The sequence below is a fragment of the Camellia sinensis genome, chromosome 9 (genome assembly GCF_055761805.1).
Source record: "Camellia sinensis isolate YWXY chromosome 9, ASM5576180v1, whole genome shotgun sequence".
NCBI lineage: Eukaryota > Viridiplantae > Streptophyta > Magnoliopsida > Ericales > Theaceae > Camellia > Camellia sinensis.
In genome coordinates, this window is record NC_138969.1 from 132,716,266 (window position 1) to 132,739,678 (window position 23,413).

Genomic DNA, 23,413 nt, shown 5'->3' on the forward strand with positions numbered 1-23,413 from the left:
TCTGGACGCGTGAAACGCGGACCTGGGTGGGTTTCAAGTTGGGGTGTGCGAAGCACGAACTCAAGCTGTTTTATCTCAGGACGTGCAAAGCAATCGCCCAAGCGGTTTTATCTGTTGACGTGGGAAATGCTGCCCAGGGTGGGTTTCATCTCGGGACATTCGAAGCACGCGCCTGAGCGGTTTTATATCAGGACCCTTGAAATGTGGCCCTAGACAGGTTTCATCTCAGGACGTGCGAAGTATGTGCCCGAGCGATTTTCTCTTGGGATATGCGAAGCACGCGCCCAAGCGATTTTACCTTAGGACGTGTGAAACGCGGCCCCGGGTAAGGCTTAGTTAGTGCTTGGATAGATCACTGAGATCACTCTAGGATTTACACTGTAGCGGGCCGTAACACGTTGAGCCAACTCCTAGCAAAGTAGTATAAGTGCCACAAACGCCACAAGCTTTGAAAATCAAAGCTTGGTATCCTCGTAACCATTCTATTCCCTTTTTTCTTATCTCAATACTCTATACATTTTATTTTGCCTATTTCTCACTGTGTTCTAACTCATTCTTATCCATCTTTTGCAGATCATAATCAGCCCAATAGGGCCTTAAATCCAAGACATGAACAACAAAAACAAAAACATCAACATCTTATTTGTGAACTCGAGGAGCTTCTACCTCTCCCACCCCGATCTCCACCTCCAGCCGCGGCCCATTTTCGGACACGCCGTCCTCGCTGTCCTCACTTAGATGTTTCTTGCCTTCATCTAACTAAAATTTCAAGGAGAAAACATTTCTTCATTCGAAATGTACCAAAAGGCTATCTGGGTCGCCATTGTTAGTCTGATCTTGTATAGCTTTTGTTTTCTCAGGACGCGTAAAACGCGACCCTCGGTAGGTTTCATCTCGGGACGTGCGAAGCACGCACCTGAGTGATTTTATCTCAGGATATGTGAAATGCGGCCCTGGGCGGGTTTCATCTCAGGACATGCAAAGCATGCGCCCAAGCGGTCTTATCTCGGGACGTCAGAAGCACGCGCCCGAGCGATTTTATCTCAGGCCGCGTGAAACGCCACCCTGGTCGGGTTTCATCTCGGGACGTGTGAGGGTTAATCAGCCCTTCGTTTTGGTGAGGCTTAATCAACCCTTGGATGGATCACTGAGCCAACTCTTGGCAAAGTAGTATAAAAGCCACAAACGCCTCAAGCATTGAAAGTCAAGGCTTGGAAGCCTCATTACCACTCCATTCCCTTCTTTCTTATCTCAATACTCTATACTTTCGATTTTGCATATTTCTCACTGTGTTCTAACTCATTCTTATCCATCTTCTGCAGAACATAATCAGTCCAATAGGGCCTTAAATCGAAGGCATGAACAACAACAACAAGAACAACATCAACGTCTTATTCGTCAGCTCAAGGAGCTTCTACCTCTCCCACCCCCACCTCCACCTCCGGCCGTAACCCACTTCCCACCACGCCATCCTTGCCATCCTCACTCAGATGTTCCTCACCTTCATCCAACTAAAATTTGAAGGACAAAGTCTTTCTTCATTCGAAACATACAAAAAGCCCATCTAGGTCGCTACTGTTAGTCTGATCTTGTATTGCTTTTGATACCTCATGACGTGTGAAACGCAGCCCTGGCAGGTTTCATCTCGGGATGTACAAAACACGCGCCGGAGCTATTTTATCAAGAGACGTGTGAAACACGGCCCTATGCGGGTTTAATCGTGGGACATGAGAAGTACACGCCTGACCGGTTTCTTGTAAGGACATGCAAAGCACGCACCCTTCCAACTTTATCTCAGGAATCGTGAGACGCGGCCCTTGGCGGGTTTCATCTCGGGTCGTGGAAAGCACGTGCTTGAGTTGTTTAACCATAGCACGTGTGAAATGCGACACTGGCTAGTTTTATCTCAGTCTGTATGAAGTGCGCACTCGAGCAGTTTTATCTTGGGATGTGTGAAGCATGCGCCTGAGAAAGTTTTACCTTTGGACGCGTGAAACGCGGACCTAGGTGGTTTTCATGTTGGGAAGTGCGAAGCACGAGCTCGAGCTGTTTTATCTCAGGACGTGCAAAGCAACAGCCCAAGCGGTTTTATCTGTTGACGTGGGAAATACGGCCCAGGGTGGGTTTCTTCTCGGCACATGCGAAGCACGTGCCTGAGCGGTTTTATTTCAAGACGCTTGAAATGTGGCGCTAGACTGGTTTCATCTCGGGACGTGCGAAGTATGTGCCCGAGTGATTTTATCTTGGGATGTACGAAGCACGCTCCCAAGATGTTTCTTCATTCGAAATGTACCAAAAGGCTATCTGGGTCGCCATTGTTAGTCTGATCTTGTATAGCTTTTGTTTTCTCAGCACGCGTAAAACGCGGCCCTCGATAGGTTTCATCTCGGGACGTGCGAAGCACGTGCCCGAGTGATTTTATCTCAGGATGCGTAAAACGCGGCCCTGGGCGGGTTTCATCTCGGGACATGCGAAGCATGCGCCCAAGCAGTTTTATCTCGGGATGTGAGAAGCAGGTGCCTAAGCGATTTTATCTCAGGCAGCGTGAAATGCTGCCCTTGGCGGGCTTCATCTCGGGACGTGCGAGGCTTAATCAGCCCTTCAATTTGGTGAGGCTTAATTAGCCCTTGGTTGGATCACTGAGCCAACTCCTAGCAAAGTAGTATAAAAGCCACAAACACCTCAAGCATTGAAAGTCAAGGCTTGGTAGCCTTGTAACCACTCCATTCCCTTATTTCTTATCTCAATACTCTATACTTTCGATTTTGCATATTTCTCACTGTGTTCTAACTCATTCTTATCCATATTTTCCAGAACATAATAAGCCCAATAAGGCCTTATATCCAAGACATGAATGACAACAACAAGAACAACATCAACGTCTTATTCGTCAACTCAAGGAGCTTTTACCTCTCCCACCCCCACCTCCACCTCCGGCCGTAACCTACTTCCCACCACGCCATCCTTGCCATCCTCACTCAGATGTTCCTCACCCTCATCCAACTTAGATTTGAAGGACAGATTCTTTCTTCATTCGAAACGTACAAAAAGGCCATCTAGGTCGCCACTGTTAGTCTGATCTTGTATTTCTTTTGATACCGCATGATGTGTGAAACGCGGCCCTAGGCAGGTTTCATCTCGGGACATACGAAACACGCGCCTGAGCGATTTTATCTCGAGACGTGTGAAACACGGCCCTATGCGGGTTTCATCTCAGGACGTACAAAGCACGCGCCCTTGCAGTTTTATCTCAGGAATCGTGAGATGCGGCCCTTGGCGGGTTTCATCTCTGGACGTGCAAAGCACGTGCTTGAGCTATTTTACCTTAGCATGTGTGAAACGCGACACGGGGCTAGTTTTATCTCGGGCCGTATGAAATACGCGCTCGTGCAGTTTTATCTTGGGATGTGTGAAGCATGCGCCTGAGAAGGTTTTACCTCTGGACACGTGAAACGCAGACCTGGGCAGGTTTCATGTTGGGACGTGCATAGCACAAGCTCGAGCTGCTTTATCTCAGGACGTGCAAGGCGAGCGCCCAAGTGGTTTTATTTGTTGACTTGTGAAATGCGGCCCTGGGTGGGTTTCTTCTCAGGACGTGCGAAGCACGCGCCTGAGCCATTTTATCTCAGGACGCTTGAAATGTGGCCCTAGATTGGTTTCATCTCGGGATGTGCGAAGTATGTGCCCGAGCGATTTTATCTTGGGACATGCGAAGGATGCACCCAAGAGGTTTTATCCTAGGACGCGTGAAACGCGGCCACGGTTGAGTTTCTTCTCACGATGTGCGAGGCTTAATTACCCTTCATTTTGGTGAGGCTTAATTAGCGATTGGATGGATCACTGAGATCACTCTAGGATTTACACTGTAGCGGACCGTAACATGTTGAGCCAACTCCTGGCAAAGCAGTATAAGAGCCACAAACGCCTCAAGCATTGAAAATCAAAGTTTGGCATCCTCGTAACCATTCTATTCCCTTTTTTCTTATCTCAATACTCTATACATTTGATTTTGCCTATTTCTCACTGTGTTCTAACTCATTCTTATCTGTCTTTTGCAGATCATAATCAGCCCAACAGGGCCTTAAATCCATGACATGAACAACAAAAACAACAACATCAACGTCTTATTTGTGAACTCGAAGAGCTTCTACCTCTCCCACCCCGACCTCCATCTCCAGCCGCAACCCACTTGCCTCCACGCCATCCTCGCTGTCCTCACTTAGATGTTCCTTGCCTTCATCCAACTGAAATTTTAAGGGCAAAATGTTTCTTCATTTGAAATGTACCAAAAGGCTACCTAGGTCACCATTGTTAGTCCGATCTTCTGTAGCTTTTGTTTTCTTATGACGCATAAAACGTGGCCCTCAGTAGCTTTCATCTTGGGACGTTCGAAGCACGCGCCGAGTGATTTTATCTCAGGATGCGTGAAACGCGGCCCTGGGCGGGTTTCATCTCGGGACATACGAAGCATGCCCCTAAGCGGTTTTATCTCAGGACGTGAGAAGCACGCACCCGAGCGATTTTATCTCAGGTCGCAGGCAGGTTTCTTCTCGGGACGTGCGAGGCTTAATCAGCCCTTCGTTTTGGTGAGGCTTAATCAGCGCTTGGATGGATCACTGAGCCAACTCCTGGCAACGTAGTATAAAAGCCACAAACGCCTCAAGCATTGAAAGTCAAGGCGTGGTAGCCTCGTAACCACTTCATTCCATTCTTTCTTATCTCAATACTCTATACCCTCGATTTTGCATATTTCTCACTGTGTTCTAACTCATTCGTATCGGTCTTTTGCAGAACATAATCATCCTAATAGGGCCTTAAATCCAAGACATGAGCAATAATAACAAGAACGACATCAACGTCTTATTTGTCAACTCGAGGAGCTTCTACCTCTCCCACCCCCACCTCCACCTCCACCTCTACCTCCACCTCCAGCCGTAACCCACTTCCCACCACGCCATCGTTACCATCCTCACTCAGATGTTCCTCACCTTCATCCAACTGAAATTTGAAGGACAAAATCTTTCTTCATTCGAAATGTACAAAAAGGCCATCTAGGTCGCCACTGTTAGTCTGATCTTGTATTGCTTTTGATACCTCATGATGTGTGAAACATGGCACTGGGCAGGTTTTATCTCGGGACGTATGAAACACGTGCCCAAGCGATTTTATCTCGAGACACATGAAACACGGCCCTACGCGGGTTTCATCTTGGGACATGTGAAGCACACGCCTGACCGATTTCATCTCAGGACGTGTAAAGCACGTGCCCTGGCAGTTTTATCTAAGGAATCGTGAGACGCGGCCCTTGGCGGGTTTCATCTCTAGACGTGCAAAGCACGTGGTTGAGCGGTTTTACCTTAGCACGTGTGAAATGCGACACTGGCCTAGTTTTATCTCGGGCCGTATGAAGTACGCGCCCGAGCAGTTTTGTTTCTGGATGCGTGAAACGTGGACTTGGGTGGGTTTCATGTTGGGACGTGCGAAGCACGAGCTCAAGCTGTTTTGTTTTAGGACGTGCAAAGCAAGCGCCCAAGTGATTTTATCTGTGGACGTGTGAAATGGGGCCTAGGATGGGTGTCTTCTCGGGACGTGCGAAGCACACGCCTGATCGGTTTTATCTCAGGACGCTTGAAATGTAGCCCTAGACTGGTTTCTTCTTGGGACGTGTGAAGTATGTGCCCGAGCGATTTTATCTTGGGATGTGCGAAGCACACGCCCAAGAGGTTTTATCTTAGGACGCTTGAAACGCAGCCCTGGGTGAGTTTCTTCTCGGGATGTGCGAGGCTTAATTACCCCTTTGTTTTGGTGAGGCTTAATTAGCAATTGGATGGATCACTGAGATCACTCTAGGATTTACAATGTAGAGGATCGTAACACGTTGAGCCAACTCTTAGCAAAGCAGTATAAAATCCACAAACGCCTCAAGCATTGAAAATCAAAGCTTGGTATCCTCGTAACCATTTTATTCCCTTTTTTGTTATCTCAATACTCTATACATTTGATTTTGCCTATTTCTTACTGTATTCTAACTCATTCTTATCCATCTTTTGCAGATCATAATCAGCCCAAGGCGGGTTTCATCTCGGGACATGCGAAGCATGCACCCAAGCGGTTTTATCTCGAGATGTGACAAGCACGCGCCCAAGTGATTTTATCTCAGGCCGCGTGAAACGCCGCCCTAGGCTGGTTTCATCTCAGGACGTGCGAGGCTTAATCTTCCTTTCGTTTTGGGGAGGCTTAATTAGCGCTTGGATGGATCACTGAGCCAACTCTTGGCAACGTCGTATAAAAGCCACAAACGCCTCAAGCATTGAAAGTCAAGGCTTGGTCGCCTTGTAATCACTCCATTCCCTTCTTTCTTATCTCTATACTCTATACCTTCGATTTTGCATATTTCTCACTGTGTTCTAACTCATCCTTATCCATCTTTTGTAGAACATAATCAGCCCAATAGGGCCTTAAATCCAAGACATGAACAATAACATCAAGAACAACATCAACGTCTTATTCGTCAACTCAAGCAGCTTCCACCTCTCCCACCACCACCTCCCCCTCCACCTCCAGCCGTAACCCGCTTCCCACCACGCCATCCTTCCCATCCTCACTCAGATGTTCCTCACCTTCATCTAACTGAAATTTGAAGCACAAAATCTTTCTTCATTCAAAATGTACAAAAAGGCCATCTAGGTCGCCACTGTTAGTCTGATCTTGTATTGCTTTTGATACCTCATGACGTGTGAAACGCTGCCCTGGGCAGGTTACATCTCGGGATGTACGAAACACGTGCCCAAGCGATTTTATCTTGAGACGCGTGAACCACGGCCCTATGCGGGTTTCAACTTGGGAGATGCGAAGCACACGCCTGACCAGTTTCATCTCAGGACATGCAAAGCACGTGCCCTTGCAGTTTTATCTCAGGAATCGTGAGATGCGGCCCTCGGCGGGTTTCATCTCTAGACGTGCAAAGCACGTGCCTGAGCTGTTTTACCTTAGCACGTATGAAACGCGACACTGGGCTAGTTTTATCTCGGGCCGAATGAAATACGCGCCCGAGCAGTTTTATCTCGGGATGTGCGAAGCACGTGCCTGAGAGGTTTTATCTCTGGACACGTGAAACGTAGACCTAGGTGGGCTTCATCTTGGGACGTGTGAAGCACGAGCTCAAGATGTTTTATCTCGGGACGAGCAAAGCAAGCACCCAAGCGGTTTTATCTGTGGACGTGTGAAATGCTGCCCAGGGTGGGTTTCTTCTCTGGACGTGCGAAGCACGCGCCTGAGCGATTTTATCTCAGGATGCTTGAAATGTTCTTAGCCATCTTTGGCAGATCATAATCCGCCCAACAGGGCCTTAAATCCAAGACATGAACAACAAAAACAACAACATCAACGTCTTAGTTGCGAACTCGAGGAGCTTCTACCTCTCCCACCCCGACCTCCACCCCCAGCCGCAGCCCACTTCCCTCCACGCCATCCTCACTGTCCTCACTTAGATGTTCCTTGCCTTCATCCAACTGAAATTTCAAGGAGAAAATGTTTCTTCATTCGAAATGTTTCAAAAGGCTATCTGGGTCACTGTTGTTAGTCTGATCTTGTATAGCTTTTGTTTTCTCTGGACGCTTAAAACATGGCCCTTGATAGGCTTCATCTCAGGATGTACGAAGCACGTGCTCGAGTGATTTTATCTCAAGATGCGTGAAACGCGGCCCGGGTCGGGTTTCATCTCGGGACATGCGAAGCATGCACTCGAGCGGTTTTATCTCGGGATGTGAGAAGCACGCACCCAAGCGATTTTATCTCAGGTCGCGTGAAACGCTGCCCTAGGCTGGTTTCATCTTAGGACTGCGAGGCTTAATCTACCCTTCGTTTTGGGGAGGCTTAATTAGCGCTTGGATGGATCAGTGAGCCAACTCCTGGCAACGTAGTATAAAAGCCACAAGCACCTCAAGCATTGAAAGTCAAGGCTTGGTAGCCTTGTAACCACTCCATTCCCTTCTTTCTTATCTCTATACTCTATACCTTCGATTTTGCATATTTCTCACTGTGTTCTAACTCATCCTTATCCATCATTTGTAGAACATAATCAGCCCAATAGGGCCTTAAATCCAAGACATGAACAACAACATCAAGAACAATATCAACGTCTTATTCGTCAACTCAAGGAGTTTCCACCTCTCCCACCACCACCTCCCCCTCCACCTCCAGCCGTAACCCACTTCCCACCACGCCATCCTTCCCATCCTCACTCAGATGTTCCTCACCTTCATCTAACTGAAATTTGAAGGACAAAATCTTTCTTCATTCAAAATGTACAAAAAGGCCATCCAGGTCGCCACTGTTAGTCTGATCTTGTATTGCTTTTGATACCTCATGACGTGTGAAACGCTGCCCTGGGCAGGTTACATCTCGGGACGTACGAAACACGTGCTCGAGCGATTTTATCTTGAGACGCGTGAACCACGGCCCTATGCGGGTTTCATCTTGGGAGATGCGAAGCACACACCTGACCAGTTTCATCTCAGGACATGCAAAGCACGTGCCCTTGCAGTTTTATCTTAGGAATCGTGAGACGCAGCCCTTGGCGGGTTTCATCTCTAGACATGTAAAGCACGTGCCTGAGCTGTTTTACCTTAGCACGGGGGAAACGCGACACTGGGCTAGTTTTATCTCGGGCCGAATGAAATATGCGCCTGAGCAGTTTTATCTTGGGATGTGCGAAGCACGCGCCTGAGAGGTTTTACCTCTGGACGCGTGAAACGTAGACCTAGGTGGGCTTCATCTTGGGACGTGCGAAGCACGAGCTCAAGATGTTTTATCTCGGTACGTGCAAAGCAAGCACCCAAGCGGTTTTATCTGTGGACGTGTGAAATGCTGCCCAGGGTGGGTTTCTTCTCTGGACGTGCAAAGCACGCGCCTGAGCAATTTTATCTCAGGACCCTTGAAATGTTCTTACCCATCTTTGGCAGATCAAAATCCGCCCAACAGGGCCTTAAATCCAAGACATGAACAACAAAAACAACAACATCAACATCTTATTTGCGAACTCGAGGAGCTTCTACCTCTCCCACCCCGACCTCCACCCCCAGCCGCAGCCCACTTCCCTCCACGCCGTCCTCACTGTCCTCACTTAGATGCTCCTTGCCTTCATCTAACTGAAATTTCAAGGAGAAAATGTTTCTTCATTCGAAATGTACCAAAAGGCTATCTGGGTCGCCATTGTGAGTCTGATCTTGTGTAGCTTTTGTTTTCTCAGGACGTGTAAAACACGGCCCTCGGTAGGTTTCATCTTGAGATGTACGAAGCACATGCCCGAGTGATTTTATCTCAGGATGCGTGAAACGCGGCCCTGGGCGGGTTTCATCTAGGGACATGCGAAGCATGCGCCCGAGCGGTTTTATCTCGGGACGTGAGAAGCACGCACCCGAGAGATTTTATCTCAGGCCGTGTGAAACGGCGCCCTAGACGGGTTTCATCTCAGGACATGCGAGGCTTAATCAGCCCTTCGTTTTGGTGAGGCTTAATCAGCGCTTGGATGGATCACTAAGCCAACTCCTGACAACGTAGTATAAAAGCCACAAACGCCTCAGGCATTGGAAGTCAAGGCTTGGTAGCCCCGTAACCACTCTATTCCCTTCTTTCTTATCTCAATACTCAATACTTTCGATTTCGCATATTTCTCACTGTGTTCTAACTCATTCTTATCCATCTTTTGTAGAACATAACCAGCCCAATAGGGCCTTAAATCCAAGACATGAACTACAACAACAAGAAGAACATCAACATCTTATTCGTCAACTCAAGGAACTTCTACCTCTCCCACCCCCACCTCCACCTCCACCTCCACCTCCGGCCGTAACCCACTTCCCACCACGCCATCCTTGCCATCCTCACTCAGATGTTCCTCACCTTCATCCAACTGAAATTTGAAGGACAAAATCTTTCTTCATTCAAAATGTACAAAAAGGCCATCTAGGTCGCCACTGTTAGTCTGATCTTGTATTGCTTTTGATTCCTTATGATGTGTGAAACGCGGCCCTGGGCAGGTTTAATCTCGAGATGTACGAAACAGTCGCTTAAGCAATTTTTTCTCGAGAAGCGTGAAACACGGCCTTATGTGGGTTTCATCTTGGGACATGCAAAGCACACGCCTGACCGGTTTCATCTCAGGACGTGCAAAGTACACTCCCTTGTAGTTTTGTCTTAGGAATCGTGAAACGCGGCCCTTGGCGGGTTTCATCTCTAGACATGCAAAGCATGTGCTTGACCTATTTTACCTTAGCACGTGTGAAACGTGACAGTGGGCTAGTTTTATCTCAGGTCGTATGAAGTACGCGCCTGTAGACGTCCCTGAACGTCCCGGGGGAAATCGCCCCTGTTCTGTTCATTTGGGCTTACTTCAGTTCAGGACTCAATGTCATGGTCCTGTATGTAATCTCGCAGAGTGCAATCCGAGACCGATGAATCATCAAAGAATGCAAATTCAGCAAATCATTTTGAAAACAGATTTTTAGAAAGAAGTGCCAAACATGGATTGCTTTGCCAGATACAGAGTCGCCACCTAAATATTTTATTTTGGAAGAATTTAGGTAACCCTGACTCGTGCCTAAGGCCACGTGTCCATCATCACCAAGTTGCCTTGGCTCGGGAACTTGGGTACGATTGGGGAAGGTCAGCTATGAGCACCCCCGCTTGCCTGATCAAAGATCGGCCACTACTAAACATGATATCTTGTTTTTTTGAAAACACATGTGTTCTTATTCTGGTTAATTAGCTAGAATTACTATGTGATGCGCACAGCAAAACAAGTATAGACTAGATCGCCTAATTTGGAACAAAGCATTACATGTCCGTTTGTTCAGAAAAATGGTTTGAGTTTTGCTACTTGCAAGTAGGCTAAAATACGGATTTCAATGAATTGTCACAATTCAAGCAATCCAACCTTAACCCACAGGCATTCAGGCAGTTATATCACATACGCAAATAGCCTCATGGTAAGCATGCTGTCATGGCAACACTCACACACATGCAAGGATGCTAAAGCATAAATGCTTACCTAGTACTCCAAGCCAAAACAGAAACTAGTTTGTAATCAAATGCATGATCCTAGTTCATGTTAAGTTGGCTAATGCAACACATGCAAAATGCAACTAGAAATAGGCTTGGCTATTCTAAGATGTCATGTGAAATGCAACTTCATACATGTATTCAAATTGGAATTGAAATACAATGCAGTTAGCATGATTTGCCGAGCCCAGTGCATGCAATACGAATGAATGTGTGCAAACATGCTATCATAAGTATGATAATTGTAACGTGCCCTAAAACTACCCATTGTAAGCAGTTAAATAAAAGGAAGAAAGACGTGGGGTTGGAAGACATGCATCACTCACACGCACGCTTATTACACAATTTGCCCTCTCTCGGAAGGACTGAAAGAATAATACAAATTAACTAGCTAACAAGCTAATTAATTATTACACAACACTTAACTAATTAAATGAATTAATTAAGCTAAGAAAGCAGTAGAGAGACCTTGAGAAGAGGGATGAATGCATGCATGTTCAGTTTTGCTCGGAAATCCATCGCCATACTCATGCTGCCTCTGTTTACACTGCACTGCACTTCTGAAAACTGCACAAGTCTCCAAGATGTTTCTGAACCACCTTTTAAGCACTATGGAAGGTCACCGGCCAAAAGGCAAGGCCACCGGCCATGGGAAACTGGTCATCGACCATGCGTGAGGCTCTCGGCCAACAATGCATTGCTGGCCGGCACTAAATATGGCCGACCGGCCATCTCTTCCTGCAGAATCTTGTTTTGCTGCAGCAAAAGGCAAACAGAGCATGGCAATGCATTTTCAAAGAAAAGTTTGCACAACCACCCTCATTATCATGTTTAAGACTCAAAGGAGTATGGTTTTCGACCCTCGGACCATCAATCACGTATTTCAATGCATGATGGCCAAAGAAGCCAAGTGTGCAACTCAATATGGAATGAAATGCACAAAACACATAAAGGGCCCCAACCTCTATCATGATTGATCAAGAGGCAAGAGATGCACACACAATGCAATGCAACTTGGGCAAGCAAGCAAGCATGCATATAACTCAAGTGTGCAACAAATCTAATGCAAGATGAGCATGTTAACATGCAATATGCAATAGGCAGACAACCTAGACATGTGTTGACATGTATAGCATGCAACAACATGCAAAATGAAACAAGCGTGCAACAACATGGTGAGATGGACTTACACTAATATGGGTAGCTCTCAAGCATGCCAAATTAGTGGCCAATATGCTAAGGGACAAGCGACAAAGTCACATACAAACATGCATGTATAATGGTCCAACACTTAAGCATAAAAGGGAAACTTTTGAGGACAGTTAAAAAGGACAAACACGGACATATGGCAAGCATTTTAATGCTCTGATAACATGCAAAGGATGATGCCAAATCAACCTAATAATGCAAACAAGTCATGCACAAAAAGCTTGAAATTAGCCCAAAGGCTCAAACTATGGTCATGTGACATATGAAGCAAATGACCAAAGTGGACGAAAATAGTTCCAAATCATGCCAAATTAAGCCTAAAACATGCAATGGCCAAAGCTAAAACAAGCTAAAACAAAATGGGCAAGGCATGAGGCATACAAGGCCACCAAAGAGGTGTTACACTACACCTAAGACAACCAAACATGGCATGATTTTGGCGACCAAAATTAGAGATACGACATGCTAAAATGAGCCCAAAAAACCCACTTAGATGGCATCCCAAATGCCTAGACATGATGGCATACACAATGACACATCCATGACACATACAACCCTAACTCTTTAAAGCATTAAAGGAGTCATAAATGCAAGCATACAAGCATAACATATGGACTGAAGTAGCATTATAAGTGGTGCCAAACCACTGAAATGATCCAAATAGAAAATTCTAGAGGATTCAACACTCGAAGCTAACAAGCAAGATTACATGGTAGCTATACAAAGCAAGTCATGGATGACCCAAACAACCAAAATTAGAGCTTTAGCATGTTAAAACAAAGCTAGAAGCTTCACAAAGTTGAGCCAAAATCATGCTAAAAACACATGTTACAACATGATGCATGTTAAGGCCAAAACATGGGATTACATGACAAGTGTATGGAGCATACATGGCATGTCTAGACCAACTTAAAATAGTGCTATATCATGGCAAAATAACACCAAATATCAATTAAGACATGGCCAACATGAACTTAAACAAGGTGCTCACACATGAGGCAAATATGACAAGTATTGAAGACAACAAGGATAGGCGATGGCCCTCTCCTTCTTAGGACCTCAAAACACCATCCCCACTACTAAATTCCAGAGGGATTTAGTGGTGAGAAGGCCAATACAAGGTGGTCCCAAAGTTCACAAAAAAGGCACAAAAATGAGGCCAAACAAGGCCTAAGAGGGGGGAAACAACCCCAAACACAAAAGTGATCTTAAGAAAACTTCAAAAGCATGCAAAAAACAAAAGTTTTATCAGTTATACACTAAGGTCAAAACAGCATGCAAGATAGGCTAAAAGCTTGTGCAAAAATGGGGAATAAAGAGGGAAAAGAGATTACCCTTGAAGCTCAACAAGACCAGCAGCTTCTTGGACCAAAAATCAACTCTTTGAGACCTCTCAAGACCCACCAAGAACCTTAGGTCAATGTTGGAGGTGTATGGCTATGAGGTGTGGTGCTAAAGGCCAAGAACAAACACTATCTAAGCCTAAATTATAGAGATAAAGAGAGATATATGCTTCTTGCCCTAAACAAATTTTTGGAACCTCTCTAAAGGAGAGGGAGGCCCTCTCTTATAGAGAAACAAGAGGGTTCAAGCTTCTTGGAGAAGCTAAAGAGGTTCAAGCTTCTTGGAGAAGGTAGAAAGGTTCAAACGGTTCAAGCTTCCTTAAGAAGCTAAAACAAGGGTTCAAAAGGTTCAAACTTCCTGAAGAAGCTACAACAAAGTGCAAATCCTCCATACATGTGTATGGAGGGCAGGGTCTGTGTCCCCTGGCACTTAATATCTGCATAAAGCAGATGAACATGGTTCGACCAGCAGAAAAGGCCGATCGACCAACACAAAGGGCCAGCCGACTAAATATATTGCCGACCGGCCATCACTTTTGGCTGGTAGCAATAAAACAGGGGTGGTGGCGTCAGGCCATGGCCGGCGATGCGTGGGGATAGCCAACAAACCATTTCCCACCCTCAGGTGCAAAGACCACAAGTCCTTGGTCCAACCAAGCACAAAACAAATAAGTCAAGGGATATTGAGGCAAGGCGCGCGACCGAGACCTCTGAGAACTCAAGATGAACACGAACATGGATGATCATCGAGTGTTCAAACGATGACGTCCAAGTCTTGAGGACGGTCAAAAATGGGGTGTCTATAGCGCCTGAGCAGTTTTGTCTCTGGACGCGTGAAACGCGGACCTGGGTGGGTTTCATGTTGGGACGTGCGAAGCATGAGCTCGAGCTGTTATGTCTCAGGACGTGCAAAGCAAGCGGCCAAGCGGTTTTATCTGTGGACGTATGAAATGGGGCCTACGGTGGGTGTCTTCTCGGGATGTGCGAAGCACGCGCCTGAGCAGTTTTATCTCACGACACTTGAAATGTGGCCCTAGACTGGTTTCATCTCGGGACATGCGAAGTATGTGCTCGAGCAATTTTATCTTGGGACATACGAAGCACGCGCCCAAGAGGTTTTATCTTAGGATGCGTGAAATGAGGCCCCGTGTGAGTTTCTTCTCCGGATGTGTGAGGCTTAATTACCCCTTCGTTTCGGTGAGGCTTAATGAGCGCTTGGATGGATCACTGAGATCACTCTAGGATTTACACTGTAGAGGATCGTAACACGTCGAGCCAACACCTAGCAAAGTAGTATAAAAGCCATAACCGCCTCAAGCATTGAAAATCAAAACTTGGTAACCTCGTAACCATTCTATTACCTTTTTTCTTATCTCAATACTCAATACATTTGATTTTGCCTATTTCTCACTGTGTTCTAACTCATTCTTATCCATCTTTCGCAGATCATAATCAGCCCAACAAGGCCTTAAATCCAAGACATAAACAACAAAAACAACAACATCAACGTCTTATTTGTGAACTCGAGAAGCTTCTACCTCTCCGACCCCGACCTCCACCTCCAGCCACAGCCCACTTCCCGCCACGCTGTCCTCGCTGTCCTCACTTAGATGTTCCTTGCCTTTATCCAACTGAAATTTCAAGGACAAAGCGTTTCTTCATTCGAAATGTACCAAAAGGCTATCTGGGTCACCATTGTTAGTCTGATCTTGTATAGCTTTTGTTTTCTCAGGACGCGTAAAACGCGGCCCTCGGTAGGTTTCATCTCGGGACGTATGAAGCACGTGCCTGAGTGATTTTATCTTGGGATTCGTTAAACGCGGCCCTGGGTGAGTTTCATCTCAGGACATGCGAAGCATGCACCCGAGCAGTTTTATCTCGGGAAGTGAGAAGCACGCGCCCGAGCAATTTTATCTCAAGCCGCGTGAAACGCCGCCCTGGGCGGGTTTCATCTCGAGACGTGCGAGGCTTAATCTGCCCTTCGTTTTGGTGAGGCTTAATCAGCGCTTGGATGGATCACTAAGCCAACTCCTGGCAACGTAGTATAAAAGCCACAAATGCCACAAGCATTGACAGTCAAGGCTTGGTAGCCTCATAACCACTCCATTCCCTTCTTTCTTATCTCAATACTGTGTTCTAACTCATTCTTATCCATCTTTTGCAGAACATAATTAGCCCAATAGGGCCTTAAATCCAAGACATGAACAACAACAACAAGAACAACATCAACGTCTTATTCGTCAACTCAAGGAGCTTCTATCTCTCGCACCCCCATCTCCACCTCCACCTCCGGCCGTAACCCGCTTCCCACCACGCCATCCTTGCCATCCTCACTCGGATGTTCCTCACCTTCATCCAACTGAAATTTGAAGGACAAAATCTTTCTTCATTCGAAACGTACAAAAAGGCCATCTAGGTCGCCACTTTAGTCTGATCTCGTATTGCTTTTGATACCTCATGACGTGTGAAGCGCAGCCCTGGGCAGGTTTCATCTCGGGACGTACAAAACACGTGCTCGAGCAATTTTATCTTGAGACGCGTGAAACACGGCCCTATGCGGGTTTCATCTTGGGACATGCGAAGCACACGCCTAACCGGTTTCATTCAGGACGTGCAAAACACACGCCCTTGTAGTTTTATCTCAGGAATAGTGAGACGCGGCCCTTCGCGGCTTTTATCTCGGGACGTGCAAAGCACATGCTTGAGCTGTTTTACCATAGCACGTGTGAAACGCGACACTGGGCTAGTTTTCTCTTGAGCAGTATGAAGTACGCGCCCGAGCAATTTTATCTTGGGATGTACGAAGCACGCACCTGAGAGGTTTTATCTCTGGACGCGTGAAACGCGGACCTTGGGTGGTTTCATCTTAGCACGTGCGAAGCACGAGCTCGAGCTATTTTATCTTGGGACGTGCAAAGCAAGCGCCCAAGCAGTTTTATCTGTGGATATGTGAAATGCGACCCAGGGTGGATTTCTTCTTGGGACGTGCGAAGCATGCGCCTGAGCGGCTTTATCTCAGGACGCTAGAATTGTGGCCCTTGGCTGGTTTCATCTCGGGACGTGTGAAGTATGTGCCCGAGCGATTTTATCTTGGGACATGCAAACCACACACCGAAGAGGTTTTATCTTAGGATGCAAGAAACGCGGCCCCGGGTGACTTTCTTCTCGGGATGTGCGAGGCTTAATTAGCCCTTCGTTTTGGTGAGGCTTTATTAGCGCTTGGATGGATCGCTGAGATCACTCTAGGATTTACACTGTAGAGGACTGTAACACGTTGAGCCAATTCCTAGCAAAGTAGTATAAAAGCAACAAATGCCTCAAGCACTGAAAATCAAATCTTGGTATCCTCGTTACCATTCTATTCCCTTTTTTCTTATCTCAATACTCTATACATTTGATTTTGTCTATTTCTCACTATGTTGTAACTCGTTCTTATCCATCTTTTGCAGATCATAATCAGCCGAACACAGCCTTAAATCCAAGACATTAACAACAAAAACAATATCAACATCTTGTTTGCGAACTCGAGGAGCTTCTACCTCTCCCACCCCGACCTCCACCTTCAGTTGCAACCCACTTCCGCCATGACGTCCCAACTGTCCTCACTTAGATGTTCCTTCCCTTCATTCAACTGAAATTTCATGGACAAAATGTTTCTTCATTCGAAATGTACCAGAAGGCTATGTGGGTCGCCATTGTTAGTCTGATCTTGTATAGCTTTTGTTTTGTGAGTACGCATAAAACGCAGCCCCCGGTAGGTTTCATGTCGGGACGTGCGAAGCACGCGCCCGAGCGATTATATCTCAGGATGCGTCAAACGTGGCCCCGGGCGGTTTTCATCTCAGGACATGCGAAGCATGCGCCTGAGCGGTTTTATCTCGGGACATGAGAAGCACGCGCCCGAGTGATTTTATCTCAGGCCGCGTGAAATGCCGCCCTGGGCGGGTTTCATCTCGGGACATGCGAGGTTTAATCAGCCCCTCGTTTTGGTGAGGCTTAATCAGCCCTTGGATGGATCACTGAGCCAACTCCTGGCAAAGTAGTATTAAAGCCACAAACGCCTCAAGCATTGAAAGTCAAGGCTTGGTAGCCTCGTAACCACTCCATTCCCTTCTTTCTTATCTCAATACGTTATACTTTCGATTTTGCATATTTCTCACTGTGCTCTAATTCATTCTTATCCACCTTTCGCAGAAGATAATCAGCCCAACAGGGCCTTAAATCCAGGACATGAGCAACAACAACAAGAACAACATCAACGTCTTATTCGTCAACTCAAGGAGCTTCTACCTCTCCCACCCCCACCTCCACCTCCACCTCCATTTCCACCTTCGGCCGTAACCCGCTTCCCACCACGCCGTCCTTGCCATCCTCACTTAGATATTCCTCACCTTCATCCAACTGAAATTTGAAGGACAAAATCTTTCTTCATTCGAAACGTACAAAAAGCCCGTCTAGGTCACCCCTGTTAGTCTAATCTTGTATTGCTTTTGTTACCTTATGACATGTGAAATGCAGCCCTGGGCAGGTTTCATCTCGGAATGTACGAAACACACGCCTGAGCGATTTTATCTTGAGACGCGTGAAACACGACCCTAGACAGGCTTCATCTCGGGACATGCGAAGCACACACCAGACCGATTTCATCTCTGGACGTACAAAGCACGTGCCCTAGCAGTTTTATCTCAGGAATCGTGAGACGCGGCCCTCGGCAAGTTTCATCTCTGGACATGCAAATCACGTGCTTGAGCTATTTTACCTTAGCATGTGTGAAACGCAACACTGGGCTAGTTTTATCTCGTACCGTATGAAGTACGCGTCCGAGTAGTTTTATCTTGGGATGTGTGAAGCACGCGCCTGAGAGGTTTTATCTCTAGACGCGTCAAACACGGACCTAGGTGGGTTTCATCTTGGGACGTACGAAGCACGAGCTCGAGCAGTTCTATCTTGGGACGTACAATGCAAGCACCCAAGCGGCTTTATCTGTGGATGCATGAAATGCAACCAAGGATGGGTTTATTCTCGGGACGTGCTAAGCACGCGCCTGAGCGGTTTTATCTCAAGATGCTTGAAATGTGGCCCTAGGCTAGTTTCATCTCGGGACGTGCGAAGTATGTGCCCGAGCGATTTTATCTTGAGACGCACGAAGCACGTGCCCAAGAGGTTTTATCTTAGGATGCGTGAAACGCGGCCCCAGGTGAGTTTCTTCTCGAAATGTGTGAGGCTTAATTAGCCCTTCATTTTGGTGAGGCTTAATTAGCGCCTGGATGAATCACTGAGATCACTCTAGGATTTACACTGTAGAGGACCGTAACACATTGAGCCAACTCCTACCAAAGTAGTATAAAAGCCACAAACGCCTCATGCATTGAAAATCAAAGCTTGATATCCTCGTAACCATTCTATTCCCTTTTTTTCTTATTTCAATACTCTATACATTTGATTTTGCCTATTTCTCACTTTGTTCTAGCTCATTCTTATCCATCTTTTGGAGATCATAATAAGCCCAGCAGGACCTTAAATCCAAGACATCAACAACAAAAACAACAACGTCAACGTCTTATTTGTGAACTCGAGGAGCTTGTACCTCTCTCACCCTAACCTCCACCTCCAGCCGCAAACCACTTCCTGCCACGCCATCTTCGCTGTCCTCACTTAGATGTTCCTTGCCTTCATCCAACTGAAATTTCAAGGACAAAATGTTTCTTCATTCGAAATGTGCCAAAAGGCTATCTAGGTCGCCATTGTTAGTCTGATCTTGTATAGCTTTTATTTTCTCAGGACGCGTAAAATGCGGTCCTCAGTAGGTTTCATCTCAAGATGTGCGAAGCACGCGCTCGAGCATTTTTATCTCAGGATGCGTGCTGGTCGACAAGGACCAAATACGGATGGTTGTGTGCAACCTCCAGCCCAAGCTCATGCAGAAGATGATCGTCCTCCCCCTCCCTACCTTTGCAGAACTACATGAGATTGGGGTGCAAATCGAGGACGCCATGAAACAGGGCCTCTTTGATCATGAGAGAGAGCAGCCCAAGAGGGCATTTAACCACAGTACGAATGCCGACACAAGTAGTGCTGCAGCTGCCAGGTCTTCAGACGTGGGAATGGTCACCCCAAGAACCCTTACAGCTACGCCATTCGCCGGTGCATCCGGAAGTAGCTCACAAACAACCAAGTTTTCACCCCAAGGCCAAAAAACCTTCACCTCACTATACATGTCTTTGTCCAAGGCTTTGGGGGTTTTGATCTGGAAAGGGCACTTGAAGGCCTTAGAGCCACGACCATTCCCAAAAAAACTTCCCTCCTTCCATAACCCGACGAAGTACTGCGCCTTTTACCAACAGCATGGTCATAAAATCGACCATTGCTTTCGATTGCGTTACGAGATTTAGGATCTCGTCGACAACAGGGTGATCGTGCCTCCGAAGAGACCGAATGTCACAACCAACCCTATCCCACCACATAACCAAGTTCCACCTCCCAAATGGATTAATCCGATCCAAACTGGGTTTGTGTCATTCGAATCTAGCATATATATCACCCCTTTCCACCTATCCAAGCCAAAGGTGTTCATTCTTGACAGCACTGACTTGTGCATGTTGGACATCTCCCAAATCCAACCTGAAATGGTGTTGGTGACTTTCGAAGATAGAATTGGATCGACAGTAGAGGTAGATGAGAATGATTGTACAGAGCCTGAGGGGTCTGCGAGCTTCATGTACAACCTGAGCGGTTACATTACATCAGTAGGCTAGGCCAGGCCGAATGTGGAATTGCCAGTGGGGGTAGAGATTTGCGTAGTATGGGAGGATGGACGTAATCAGGGGCTAGATGACCTAGCGGATCTGGAAGAGGACATTGCTAACCTTCAGTTTTTCAAGAACAGGATCCGGGAGACATAACTGTCAACTGGTTTGGTCTGGAAGGGTTAGTAGAAGTCATTGGGTGGCTCAGCAATGAGCTGGATGTTATTGAGCAGCCTCAACCAGAACAGGGTCCGTCAGGGACGGGGACATCAACTATGGCCAGAAGGGCCGGGAATCAGGATGCACCACCGGAGAGCACCGATGTTAAGAATTTTGCCCAAAATATAGGCAGTTTGGGTACAGAAGATACTGAACAGCAGGCCGCACTGAAGTAGTTTGAGCGGGAAAGGATCGAAGATTCTGAGAGGGCCAGAAAAGCCAAAGCCCCTGCGGGGACAGAACGTGCTGTGTGCACAAGAACGGAGCATCCTGCGAGCATAGGAATGCAAGGTGCTGTGGGCACAGGAATAGCTGTGACGGAGCCGGACAGGTGTCGGTCGGCTGCCGATGGCATGTGGTGGGAAGATGACGACCTATATCTTGCCCGCACAGATGAAGACGAGGGGCAAAGCCAGCCAAATGATACCTAGTATGTGGGAGAGGTTGACCACATGACTAGGAGTGGGCGGTATTTCAAGCCCCCGCACTTAGATTAACTAGAGGCATCCGGAAAGGACAAAGAGGTAGACAAGTAGAAAGAAAAGCTGCTCGAGGAGGAGGCTGCGCTGAAATAGCTTAAGAAGATACAAGCATACATCTCCATCTGGGGCTTCTTATGGCCTTAAGAGTACACAGAAAAGTTGCTCTTCTGTAATGGACAAGGCCAAACTTTCAATAGAAACCATGCCTGAGCAGCTGGTAGGACTGGTCTTTTCGGGAGGAGCCTCCCCGACGTTGACATTCACTAACAAGGAGCTGCCGCCTAAGGGCGCAAATCATAACAAACCTCTCTACATCTCTGTCGAGTGTAGTGAGAAGTGGGTACCAGTGGTTCTTTTTCACACAGGATCTGCCATTAATGTGTGCCCGTCGAGGATGGCATATGCAATCGGGTTGAAACCCGCAGATTTTGTCCCAACTGCCCAGGTGATAAGGCCCTACAACGATACAAACAGAGAGGTGATTGGGACCATGAAGATTCTGACTCAGGTCGGTCCAGGACAGCAAGATATTGACTTTTATGTCTTGGACGTTCCCGCAACCGTTAATGTACTCCTAGGCCGGCCATGCCGGCTCCAGGTGAAGGCGATCTCTTCCACCCTGCATCAAATGCTGTAATACCCTCACGAGAAGGGGGTGGCTATAGTTTTTGGGAATTCCTCAATCCATCTGCCGCCAGAAGTGTCTACACCGGTTTTGTAAATCGAGCATGGCACGGAGGATGTGTTCCTGTCAGGATTTACCCTAGCCAAGCCCCAGGTCATGCAGAACATTTTAGCTATTGACGAGGGGTTATATGTTAGCGCACAGTCTGTGTACCTCATGAACAAGCTTCAGCACATCCCTGGGATGGGACTAGGGAAAAGTGGCCAGAAGGGCATTACTGTATCGGCCGAAGTGCCGCACAACACGTATACCTTTGGCTTGGGTTATCTACCTACCAAAGAGGACTGTGTGAGGAAAGGGAAAGAAATGGCAGGAAGGGCCAGAGCTAAGCAGGCAAGGAAGCATTACGAGTTGATGCATCGGCCTATCCAGGGCACCCTGAACGGAGGCTTCATCCGAGAGGGGGAAGACTTTCCATTGTACGGATTCCCAGAGCCATGGCTAAATGCAGAGAAAAGACACCTGCTGGGATTTGAGATTTTCTTCGACTTGTAGTTGTTCGGGGATGATGTTACCGAAGAGCAGACAGACCCATCAGTTGAGGCTGAGCAGTGTAAGGAAGAGGATTCCAAGAGCACCGAGATTGAAATGAGGGTAGTACTGGCTTGTCTACTTTCAGATCCTCCGATCATACATGAGTGCTTGGTGGATGACCTCTCAGTGTCCATGATTGGGAATGAAGCGGCTACGAGCCCATCTTCAAGCATTCTGGATGCGTCTATCGCACCCTCCCTCGTTTGGAAGTACGAGAAGGGATTCTTATCGAGTAGCACCGAGTCAGGTAGTGAGCTGAAATCTGATTCCACCAAGTCTTTGGAGTCGGAATAAGGTTCCAGCTCGTCTAAGTCTGAGTTCGGTATTCCTGGAGGTGACAACCCGGATGCCACAGTCCTATCTAGGTCGTCTTTTTCTTTTTCCTTTGAGTCTATTGTAACAGAGGAATCAGGCGACTTGGAAGTGATCAATGAAAATGGAATGGCTGTGGCCTTCGAGTACTTTTCTGTGCCTTTGATTTACTGTATTAATTAGGACTTTAAAATTACGATGAAAACGACGAGGGAGAAATTGCTCTGGTTTTGAAATATTTGCTTGTTCAAGAGCATGAGAGGTTTGTTAAACCCTTGGTTGATGAAATCACCCAAATTAATGTTGGTACTGAGAAGGACCGGTGACTGGTCCAGATCGGGTCCACGTTGTCCTCGGAGGAGCGCGAGCGCTTAGTCGCTTTATTAAAAGATTTCAAATATGTTTTCGCGTGGTCCTACGAAGACGTGCCTGGAATCAATCCTGAGATTGTACAGCACCGAATCCCTCTTGACCTAGAGGCCCAACCCGTTAAGCAAAAACTCAAAAGGATCCGCCCGAACTGGTCTATCAAGATCAAAGAAAATGTCACTAAGCAAATAGATGCAAGGTTCCTACTGGTATCTGAATACTTAACTTGGTTGGCCAATATAGTTCTGGTGCCGAAGAAGGACGGCAAAATTCAGGTATGTGTGGAGTTCAGGGATTTGAACAAAGCTAGTCCGAAGGACAGCTTTTCTCTACCGCATATCGACGAATTAGTGGATTTTACTGCGGGCATGCGTTGCTCTCATTCATGGATGGGTTTTCAGGCTACAATCAGATTCTGATGGCACCTGAAGACCTGGAAAAGACTGCTTTTAC